Source organism: Ischnura elegans, chromosome X, assembly GCF_921293095.1.
Source record: "Ischnura elegans chromosome X, ioIscEleg1.1, whole genome shotgun sequence".
Classification (NCBI taxonomy): domain Eukaryota; kingdom Metazoa; phylum Arthropoda; class Insecta; order Odonata; family Coenagrionidae; genus Ischnura; species Ischnura elegans.
Genome location: NC_060259.1, coordinates 108813215 through 108822306, shown reverse-complemented (window position 1 = coordinate 108822306; position 9092 = coordinate 108813215). Strand labels below are relative to the sequence as shown.

Genomic DNA, 9092 nt, shown 5'->3' with positions numbered 1-9092 from the left:
CTATTTCATCCAAAAGATGCATTTTTTCCGGTTTTATATTCAACAAATAATCTTCGCTCATCGGTGGGGACGACTTTTTCCGGCTGTCAGTAGGGAAAATATTGAGTTTCCTTTGACGAATATCCCATAAGGAACCATGTATTTCTGCTTCACCCGAGGTAAAGGAATATGGCGGACGGGCTGAAGTGCCACGCCCCCCTGGCTTCACTTTCCTACCGTGGGAGGGGTAGCTAACGCCCTCTCCAGATGCTCTATGAGCACAGGTTTCAACCATAGTTGTGTGAATGCACGATAGTTCCGACCATGGAGAATACATTATATAGGAGATTAAAGAGACTGCCACTAGGTGTTGCCATGAGCATCCCGAGCTAACGAAGTGTTGCCAAATGTCGCAGTGTTGCCTATTCTGCAATGACGGGTCGCTGCATGGGGAAACGTATAGTTTTAAAGGGCAATAGGACGGATAGAAAACCGAATTAACTTTTCGACTTGACCACTACCCGTTAATAAATACATTTCAACGAATCACTGAACAACAAATCGTCCTTTTGTCAATTTCCCGCTAACTCCATGACCAGCAGACGACGTATTCCGTAATATATACGACGCCTCTCACAGTGCACAATTACCTGCTTAACATGTCAGAACATCGCAACTTCTGGATTCCCCTACTCTAAGTATTGCGATGTATATCGGTAATGTTATCGGAGTATGACATTAACTTTAGTTGTCATAAGGCACAACGAAGAAAACCACAGAATAATTAAGCGTAAATAAAGAATGACTTTTAGAAAGTATTTGCACGAGAGGAATCAGTGAAAGTTTAGAAATCGATCTTAAAAAAATACAAACACATTTCTCTTATCAACGGAAAGAGCGATTGGTACAGATAAAGCTCAAAACCCACTAAGCCCCGAACTCTTTTGATTTCAAAAGGAACGAGAAAAAAAAGGCACCGAACACAACCACAAACAACATTTCGGACGTGATGCATCATAAAGCGTTGAAGATATGGCAATTAATCTAACAATGCTCATTGCATTTGCAACGGATATCACAGTGCAAGATTAAGAATGAAGAATGCTATTGACTAAAAGGCGCTACCCTACCTAAAAGTTGTCCTTCACAGAATTGAAATTTGGCATTTTATTATGACTATAACACAAAACTCACCTGTGCATGGATTTGCAAATACTTGCCTCTGATGGGGTGGCACTCACATTAACTGTAACACACATTAGATATCATGCAATTTGCAGCTGTTACGGGAAACGTGGACCGGATGTCATGTAGACTCAAATAATTATATCCCAATAATTATTGTTCACAATCACATCAAACAGAAATTTATTGCCAAAATTGTAACTTACATAGAAATGTAGTTTCAAATGTAAAACAGAAATCTCTTTAGTCCAATATCAAATTATAGCTATTCACTGTGTGAGTCACACACTACGTAAACTTTCCTTTTATAAACCGTTTAAACCTAAGATGATTAAGCACAGCAAATAAATAATGAAACAACACTGAGAACAGTTGATACAAAAATTCAAGCCTTGTATCGTTGAAATCACTTGCACTACACTAACCTAATTGCACTATGATAACACTGACTGCTCCAGAATAGTATTAATTGCACTTCACTTTCACTAATTTAACTTCGCTCCCACCAATTGCACTACTCCAGCGGTCGTTTCTGGCCCAGCATCCTTGCAATCGAAACAGCAAAACCACGGCAATACTCCACCTAAAGGGTAGAAAACAGATGATGTAAGAAAACTGATTTAAAGGATGAAACACAAGGATCAACAATACAACACACTATAAGAAATAGTTTAACACTCATTACAAATGTTAGAAAATTTTCTAGTTACCGATCAGTGAAAGTTTAGAACTCTATCATAAAAAATACAAACATATCTCTAATCAACGGAAAGAGCGATTTTATGTTTCAAACGGAAAGAGAACTCACTTTACAAAACGAAAAGATATCAAATTAATTCGACGATGCCCTATTTTCACAACGCATTCACTGGCGCGGACATAAATTCGTAGGCATTGCGAAGAGGTTCCTATTCCGCCATTGCGTCAGCGCATCAATCCGCGAGACATATGCATCATCTAAATAGAAGCATATGGCAGATTAAATTGATCTCTTCACATGTCAACAATTCTGCCTTGAAGTCATTACACTACATCGATTTTCCCTTATTTAAATCCCACTTATTTAGAAGACAAATAGAAAGCTTTCAGTCCAGAGAAGAACATTCATGTATAAATGCCAATAAGGACGCCAAAATGGAGTCGCCCGCGATATCCCCACGATGTGTAAAAAAGGCGATTAATTGCTTACCGGCCGACTTTAAAATATTTTATCCGGATGTAAACAGCAAACATGTGTATTCTAAAAACTTTGGATCTTATTTTTTAATGGTCTTTAGCCAACTTGCATATAGCTGGCACTTCCCGCCATTGCTGGCGGGAAGTAACAGCAGCACATTTTCCTCCCCAGTGCTCACTTTCCTCCCACGGCGAAAGATAACCAATTGTTATCTCATCACAAGATATGTATATTAACGTCTAATAACAGACAATTTAAAAATATCGGCCAAAGTTGATCAATCCCTCTTACCAACTAAAATGGTACTCACCGTAGCCACACCATGCCATAGCCTTGGACCTGCTTTCTTCCAGATGTCCAACGAAGTGTTCAATTTTTGCGTCTTTTTGTAAGCGGTCGTGCATCCCCACACATAACAAGTTGGAGAATTGCAAATATTTTCCAAAGAAAATCTCACAAATTGATGAATTCCGGAGCTCTGCACACAAGCGTCCGTTGCCTTGCGTTGGAATGTAATGACTAAGCAACCCAGAGAATATTTTTGTCGCGACAAGTGGCAAAAGTGCGGAACTAATAGACGCGGGAGTCGGACCACAGCGCTTTCGGATTACAACGGGTAGCAAGACAACTAACCTGTGTAATGTATTAATCATGGTTCCGACGACGGCTCGGACTATCGTAATCTGAACGAGGCATAGCCGTTGCCGGGTCTACACTAGTAACTTAAGTGACTACTTAAGTTGGCTCTGTATTTAAGTTGGTAGTGTAGGTGTCACCAGCTTCATTTAAGTACACCTCCACTTAAGTCATCTTAGAACCCAACTTAAATTGCGTAGGCAACTGTTTCCGCACGGTTGAAGCTCTTCATGTGTTGTAAATGGCACATAATACCCATCTCACATCATCCCGTTGATTATGTTCTAAGTTGTGCTGTATTGTATGATGTGGTTATTGAGCGTTCTATTTCGTTAGTTAATTTCTAGTGTTGGGGATATTAATTCGACGAATTTATTTTGTAGTGTTTCTCATCTTATTGTTGGTTTTATTTCCGTGAAAACTAATTGCTATGCCTGTTGCTTGTTCGGTTTCCTAGTATTCGTTCCAATGGTCTTGTGGTTTGAGATCTCGTTCTATTAAATGGTTGCTTCGTCTGTTTGCCCTGAATACATATTTTACACACATCTAAATTATCACATTTCAAATCACCAATACCATCAACAATTTTACAAAGATGTTTTAAATTTGGATTGCCAATATGACCTAACCTGGTATGCCAAACTTGATCACTTACACTTGAAAAGGCCTTTCTCTCAATGGCACACTCGTCAATGACAATAGGAAGTTTATAGATATTATCCATTCTATCACCAACAACAATATTTGCATTACCTTTCTTGACATAACATTTCTTATTTCGAAAATTAATTTCAAACCCTTTCTTTTCTAGTCTAGAAACAGAAATTAAATTGAACTTGAGATTTTCCACTATTAGCACATTATTCATTTCTATCTTGTTTACTTTTCCATTCACAACTGCAAATGCTTTTATATCTCCTACTTCTTTAGCAACAAGAAAAGTATCTGACTTTGCTACCGTTATTTTTATTGGATTGTCAAATTGTCTAATATTATAGATCGGAGTTCCCACCTTAACAAGATGATCTGATGCACCGGAGTCCAACACCCAGTCACTCTCAGGTGTTGCGGTTTCGCTTACCACCGCTGATGATACTGCCGTTGTTTGGAAGCTGTAGGCAGGTTCCACCTCCTCTTCTGCCACCAAACATGCATCATTTCTGCCTCCGTTGTTCCATGGTCTTCCTGTGCGACCAACTGCTCGTCCACCTCTTCCATTCGAGCGCCCATGAAACGCTCCTCCTCCAGGCTTCCAGCACTGCACCTTCCTATGTCCTCTCAAGCCGCAATTGTGACAATTGAATTTGAAGCTTTCTTTCTTCTCTCTTCCTTCACTTTGGGTCCTCTGGTTGCCCCTCCTGCAGCCAGCAAAGGCCATATTCGGGACATCTCGTTCCGAAGCGACTGAATCTCTTGTCTCTTTCTTGTGTGCCTCGTACTCCTCAATCCTCACTCTAACAAACTCCATTTTCAATTCTGTTGCAGCCAACGATTGCAGACTAGTTACAACTGTCTCATACGATGATGGCATCGTCATCAGGAATCTTATTACGGCACCGTCATCGTCAATTTTCTCGCCGGTTTGTTTTAGGGAACGGATCAGTCTGTCGAATCTCAGGCAGTATTCGCTAAACGATTCCTCTGTTGGGTCATACACAAGCGTATGTAATTGTTTCGAAAGCATCATTCGACTCATCACAGACTTCTTCTCGAATCTATTCTCTAATGCTTTCCACACGTCAAAAGCGGTAACTTTGCTTTTGACTAGCTCCAGCTGACTATCTTGTATTCTCTGAATTATTAGACTTTTGCATTTCTTATCGTTCCTACGTAATTGCATAATGTCTTTCTGCTTCTTTTCTCGTGCGGACTCGTTGTCACTTGCTAATATTGCGTACGGTTCTGCCAGGACATCGAACGACCTTTCAACATGTGACAGGACTTCCGTCTCATCTAAAAACACTTCCATTCTATATTTCCAGTCACTATAGTTCTCCCCGTCTAATAGCGGTATTCTATATCGCTCTTCTTCCATATTAGAAGTTCTAATCCACCACGTGGTCGCAAGTCACTTTCTCACTGTTTCTGGGATTTCTGGAGTTCCTGCGCTCGTAACCCCTGGGTCCATAACCTCTGGGAGGGGTGAATCAATTTGCACAGTTGTTCTCTGGGTATTGGAACTTTATTCCAAAAGACAAAAAGGATATGATACACCATACACGAATGGATCTAGCGAACTTCGCACCATGACTGCGGCCAACCGACCGAACCGACACACACGTCCCGACCAACTTGGACAGACTCGACGGACTGCTCTAGCCCGAGCAGGCCACACACCTTCTCCCACACCGCAATATCGACAGTCAATTGTCACAGTATATATGAGAAATTGTCTCAACTACAACAGATACCTTACGGACTCTTTTGTCCATGATGCGGGAGTTAAAATCAAGTAACGAAAAAATGCAGTCAAATAATGAAACGATGCGACAGGAGTTAAAATCTAGTAAGGAATTGGTGCGAAAAGAAGTAAAAGTAAGTAATGAGCGGTTGCAAGCGGAAATAAAAAGTATAAATGATAATTTCTGTTTTGAGATTGAGCGAATTAATGACAAACTAGAGGAAGTCGAAACCAAATGCACGCAGAGAATAACTGCAATGGCTCAAAATGTTCGTGATGAATGCCTGAGGTTAGTTAAAACCGAAGTAAAAAATGTAGAGGCAATGTCGAAAAACTTGGAGCGTTCATATGAAAATGTCGAGGTACAAGAGGAACGATTGAAATCGGTGGAAGTTGAAATCGCCGCATTAAAAGCTAAGGAACCCGTCATGGCGACTCCAACCATTTCTGCACAGACTGTATCTTTGCCTGTTTTTTCAGGCAACGGTCATGGGGGCCTATTACGTAACTTTTACTCGGAGCTAGAGCTATCTCCCTAGTAGCACAAAAAGGATTATATCTAGATATAATACGTATCATTGTATACACTGTATACAGATTATATCTGTATAAAATCCATGCAAATGTCCTCTACCACGCATATAATATCTAGATATTATACGTATTATATCTGCTGCAATAATATGGATTTTATACAGATTAAATATGCGACATAATATAACCCTCCATAATATATATTCAAAATATAATCCATAATATAATAAGATAATATATATTAACCCTCCATATACCTACGAGATAATAGAGAGAGACTATACTTGCCACAAAGAACTATTGACAATGTAAAATTCGCGAGAAAAATAATATTTTCAACTAAATATGTCTGAAAGGATTGTACTTCCACTATGCCAGCAAAAGCAAAGATCAATCCAAACCTCAACTACTAGTCCAACCTCAGCTACTAAAACGTACCAGTCCCAGGCGGATATGTATTTGAAATATTGTATGGGATGAGCAAAAGTTTCAATGTCACTTCAGTAGATGTATCAATCTAATAAAAATTTGAAAGTCCTGCCAAACCACCAGCATAAAAATATGTATAAAGAATATGATATCTCTTAAATCACATCTCAGCTCTTAGCATGCATGAGGACATCACCATAATGAATTTTAGTGGCAGGAAAGAAAAAAACAATTAAAATACATATTTTTTATTTTCATTATTCAATCACAATAATAGCTGCAATCCTCTCTTGTTACCATGAAATACTTTGCTGAAACAAATACTGTCATTCTCTTTGAACAAAAATTATTTTTAAGTGCATTGACAGAAGCCATACTATCTTCAATAGTTTCTCCAACGAATGTCTATTGTCACATCATCCACTTAAAAAAAATCCACATCCACCATAGTTCTATACGTCACTAATACCACTGTATTTCTGTCTTCTGAATGATAGTTTGGTAACTGAAGAAATGGCACCTTCCTCCAGTCTCGGCACCTTTAATTCAACACGAATTATCTCCCCATCTTCTCGTGCAAGGCCACAGATTCTTTTCTGATATTAATCGATGTGAAGTGCAGCTCACACACCTAAAATTAATAAATAAGAAAATACCAAGTAAATTACTTAGTCATTTCATTTTCAATTTAAGGCATTTCTGAATGAGAAATATATCTAATGACTTGGCTGGTAAATACAGGAGATAACTATATACCTCAATGATTTTTTTATAAAAAACTAGATATAAGCATAAGATAATTTGAGCTGATAAAAGCCGGACACAGTTAAATTCCGGTTCATTGCACCACTCATGATTGTAAGAGAAAAAAGCATATTTCCATTCACGGCGGTTCATACACACTAATAGTATAGAAGTTTCTGACGAGACTCAATGAATGTCTCAGCATTGCTTTCCATGCAACTTATTAATTGAGTATCACTGGTCTTGCGAAATGATACATAAGCTCAAATTAATTCGAAAGCATGAATACCTTAAAAGGTATGTGCTTTCCCCCGTAATATACGGTACTACGCCAAAAATACAATGACTCAGGAAGCCTCATCAAAAATACCCTAGTATATAACTTAGGGCGTAAATAATTCAAACAGCTTTTCAAATCTAAGTTAAATAAGTATTTTTAACTGAGTACTGAGTTTCAGACGCATAACACACCAAAGGGCAAGCTAAGAAATAATATTCGATACCATAAACTTGGCTGCTGAATTATAATTCCAACTAACTCCTTCAACCACACGTTTACTGAACGAAATAATACAAAAAACAACTAAAATAGAAGAATTTTCAGTCGAATTGCCGCTACAATATTTTAAACCACCACTTTTAGTATTGGAGACATTCATCAACATCCCCAAGCCACATCTAGCTAGAAATTACATCCAAATAATTACAGCGTGAAAGGGTACATACCTTACTGTTTTTCGTGGAGGTGAAATTGTCTCTTCTGATCGCCCGAATCCACTTGATCTCCAACTCAAGATATTTTGGAAAGCTAAAACCTTAAACTTTGGGTCCACCCTGGAGTTTTCTTCGCACCCCGGTACTGAACACATGAAAGGCGTTTTTAACAAAAATGTCTCACAAACACACGTTTCTTAAGCCCAGCGAATGAAATTCAAGAATAAAGGAAAATTCACTATCCTCAGAAACTTCAATTTTCAACAACTTACACCACAAAAATCCCTATAAAGTGGTGAAACGTAACGTAAATTCACTCGTAAACAACGTAGGAGTTTCAAGGATATCACTACTTCGCTCAAAGATGATCTTATGAGTGGACTCATTAAAACCGATAATGTGCAACTAGGCAATTATTAGTTTTCAGAGTGAATATTAATCCACAAATATAATTTTCCTCGGCAGTATACTCATCTATATGTTACATTAATATTTTTAGTCGCTAATATGAACTCAAAGGTTTATGCCGGTATGGATACACCAATATACATAATGTAAATCCCTACATATAATAACGCTGTAATACAGCAATAATACGTTACAAAATACATTATGTATAGTATACATCAATTTCCTTGGTAAATACATTATGTACGCGAGTTCTTGTGCTGTGTGGGGATGTTTGAAAGAGAAGCAGAGATTTTAAAATATATGATAAATATATATATAATACAGATATGTGTATCTGTATATGATGTATACCAGAATCTTTAAAATATACAATTAATATCCTTATGGTGTAACCATGGATCATCAGACATGTATAAAATATGTATGATATACAGATTTGCAAATATGTATACGGATGTATTTCGAAATCTTAAAAATATACAGATATAATCCTTTTTGTGCTACTAGGGCTGTAACTCCGCCCGGATTTGTTTTGATTTGTAGCTCCAACCCTATTACGTACCGGCAGGAGTTACGAGAAGTCTCCGAAAGAATGCGGAGCTACAGTGGCTATGGAAAATTCGGAAAGCATATCTCCAGAAATGAGTCAACCAATAGGAGCTTAGGGGGCCTATTACGTAACTTTTACTCGGAGCTAGAGCTATCTATAACTCCGCCCGGATTTGTTTTGATTTGTAGCTCCAACCCTATTACGTACCGGCAGGAGTTACGAGAAGTCTCCGAAAGAATGCGGAGCTACAGTGGCTATGGAAAATTCGGAAAGCAAATCTCCAGAAATGAGTCAACCAATAGGAGCTTAGGGGGCCTATTACGTAACTTTTA

At 38.3% G+C, this 9092-nt stretch overlaps 1 long non-coding RNA gene across 1 annotated transcript; it reads right to left on the bottom strand.

Moving 5' to 3' along the window:
* Window positions 1–1317: 1317 nt before the first annotated feature.
* Window positions 1318–2989, bottom strand: LOC124171077. The gene is made up of 2 exons (XR_006867652.1): window positions 2652–2989; window positions 1318–1747 (listed from the first exon to the last, which is right to left on the bottom strand). It is a non-coding gene; the product is annotated as an uncharacterized LOC124171077 (long non-coding RNA).
* Between the last annotated feature and the right edge of the window lie 6103 nt (window positions 2990–9092).